Here is a 3,081-nt window from a genome sequence, read left to right on the forward strand (position 1 = left end):
AGTGAGAACGCGCTAGAGTGAGGGCGGCCCCCAAGCCAAAGCTCGCTTAGGGCCCCCAAAAGTCTAGGGCCGGCCCTGATTTCCTCTTCATGAAAACATAATCTTTTTAAAGTTTTGTATGTCAAAATCTGAATCTTTAAAGTCACTAAAGCTGTAAAATAAATGTAGTGCAGTAAGATCTACAATATTTCCCTTGAATGTGAATGTGTGGAGTAGAATATGGGGCAAAGAAAGAAAATACTTAGGTAAAACACTTGAAATGTGTTCAGTAGCCTATTTGAGTAAATCTACTTAAGTTACTTTCCTACACTGTGTGTAACACATGTGCGCATTCATTAATAAGATAAATGCTGCTGTATTTGGTGGTTTTTCTAGCCTTTTTCGCTCAGTTTCAGTGGAATGCTGCAGCTGCAGTGATGTAGTTGAGCAGCTGCAGCCTGCAGGAGTCTGGACATGTGACCGCGTGCACACAGGAAGAAGAGTCAAGCAATGAGTCCAAGATTCCTCTCCTCCTCCGCTACAGAAAGCACCCTGAAACAGCAACAGCATGCCGTGCTGCGGAGTTCTGTGTCAGTATGAAACCAACAAATTGGTCCGGATCCAGAGCGTTAAGCTCGGCTCTCTGAAGTGGAGCCTGAACGGAGCCATTCTGCTGTTCATCTGGTGAGTGACCCGGACTGTCTCCGTCTTCTACCGACCACCGTGGGGTGGTCTGCCCGGGGAGCGGCTGCCTGCTCTCTGGAGGAGATTCACCCCCACAGGTCCCCGGTCAGTCGGTCACCATTACTACCAGCTGCCATGTCCTGGATTACAAACTGATATTAGAGTTTAAATGAAACTCAACCGCCTCTCGTTGATATAGTTAGCAAAAAACGAACTTTTATTTGGTAGGAACTGCGTGTGTATGCCGGTATTAGGCTAGCTATTGACACTACCTATATTATACGGTAGCCTACCCATATTCCCAAACATGTTTTCACTGCCAATATTTTACTTATTCTGTGTATACTCTGTAGAATATTTGTTTTAATATTTTTGGTCTTACAATGTGCCCTGTAATATTCCTACAGTGCTCAGAAAATACTTTTAGTGACTTTATTGAAATTAAAAAATGTGTTTAATGTTCAATAGATCGAAATGGAAAACCTTTTTGGATGTGACAGTAATAGTACGGTTTGTATGAAATGTACATGTCAATGAAAAATGCAATCCTTACTGATAGTTGGTATTTATATACATTTGTAATAATACACGACATCCCTGTGTGCTGTTTTGTATTATTTTGTTTCTTTTTGATTTAACTTTAAAATATGACATTACTGGGATAGTGTGCAATCATCAAGAGACAGATTAAAAAACACATTGTTCAATTTGCAAGCATCAGAGGCAGAGACAAATGATAGCTCTGCAACGATCAGTTGATTGACAAACAATTACTGTTTTGAAAATAAAAATTCCCCAAAACATTTAAACAACAAACATCTCTGTCACTTATCTTTTGTGAGGATTTGCTGCTTTACACTGTTTTAGATCTAAATCACATTTATGGAGAAACTGCCCTTGATGTGAATTGTGTTTATTATCGCATTAAAAAATAAAATCCAATAATTTCTATTAGATACGTTAGCAATGTTATTCACATTACCCTTATACTAGTGTGAGTATTTTTACTGAATCTTTTTTAACATATTGTGTGTCATGGCATTACACAAGACTCAATTTTATTGTCAACCAACCGATTCTTTTTTGGTTCTTATTTTGCAGCATCATGTTGCTGTGGAACAGGAGCTACCAGGAGTTTGACCAGGTGGTGAGCTCTGTCACAACCAAGGTGAAGGGTGTGGCTCAGACGCAGCTCCCCGGGGTCGGGGACGTCGTCTGGGATGTGGTGGACTACAGCGGGCCCTCACAGGTAGGAGGTCCTCCTTGCTCCGGGCATAGAGTGGTGCAGTGATAATGTATTTTTGTATGCCTACCCGAGAGCTAGCGTCACAAGAGCCGCATTCATACCGCAGGACTTTCCCTGGTACTTTGGTTTTTTACTTCCATTAGTACCAATAATGTCGCGTTCACACCGCCGGGACTACTCGGTGCCGGGAACTCTTTTGGCCATTTTCAGTCCCTGCGAGAGAGGTGGTATGAACCTGGTGATAAAAGAGTGCCAATTTATATTCTATTTCTATTGGCTGGGCAAATTGCAAACCACCCCCGTTAGACTCTGAATTTCTTTTGTTAGGCAGCCATTTTTTTTCCTCGCTACAAAACCACATCCACACCTGGGTGAGTAGTTTTTTTGTACTTTAAAGCAGTTATGACCACACGTTATGACCACACACCGGAGCGGTGGAATGATGAGGAAGTGTCGGCGCTTCTGGCAATTTACTCTGAGGACGGGATGCAGCAGCTTCTACAGAAAGCAGTTCCCAACTCCAAATGTTTTGAGCGATGTTCGCAAAAGCTACTTGAGCGGCGTGATGCCGTTATTGTTATGTCTTGACTGTGCAATAAAACAAACAAACTGGCGAAGCTTTATTTATTGTGTCCCACCCCAAATTTGCAGAATAGAAGAATGTGAGAGCAGACGGGTGTCGGTGGTTGAATTTATCTACAATGTTGCAACCTTGTGCAGCAATGGCAGGGGCAGAAACACAAGTCTTACACACATAAACACAAGTAATTTATCATGTCATTTGTTTTAGATAAATAAGGGAAAAACACCAAACAACGGTTAATGTCCTTTTCCAAAATCAGCCTGAGGGGGTAATATATAATAAATACATAAAGATAAAGTCCATTGTTATAATGGGGTATTTTATTTGTAAATTACCCTTATAACCCAGCCTCATGGTGCACATGATTCTTTGCTTGGACATTTTGTTGGTTTGAGTCATTTGAGCTCGGATTGTAGTAGGGACATAAAGTAACACGTATCTTAGGAAGATATGAACTTCCTCTTGGTGAAGTTGATGCTGAATTCACTATTTAGTAGATAATCATGTGACTCTTTATCTTTGCACTACGGTATGTCTGCTGAGCCTACCTATTATATATATATATATATATATATATATCATAGTACAG

General features: G+C 40.9%; 1 pseudogene; it reads left to right on the forward strand.

Annotated features, from left to right (window-relative positions):
* The first annotated feature begins 481 nt into the window (after nucleotides 1–481).
* On the forward strand, nucleotides 482–1,912 carry LOC104960222 (P2X purinoceptor 4 pseudogene; annotated as a pseudogene).
* Nucleotides 1,913–3,081: the final 1,169 nt, after the last annotated feature.

Source organism: Notothenia coriiceps, unplaced genomic scaffold (assembly GCF_000735185.1).
Source record: "Notothenia coriiceps isolate Sejong01 unplaced genomic scaffold, NC01 NC01_scaffold00031729, whole genome shotgun sequence".
NCBI classification, from domain to species: domain Eukaryota; kingdom Metazoa; phylum Chordata; class Actinopteri; order Perciformes; family Nototheniidae; genus Notothenia; species Notothenia coriiceps.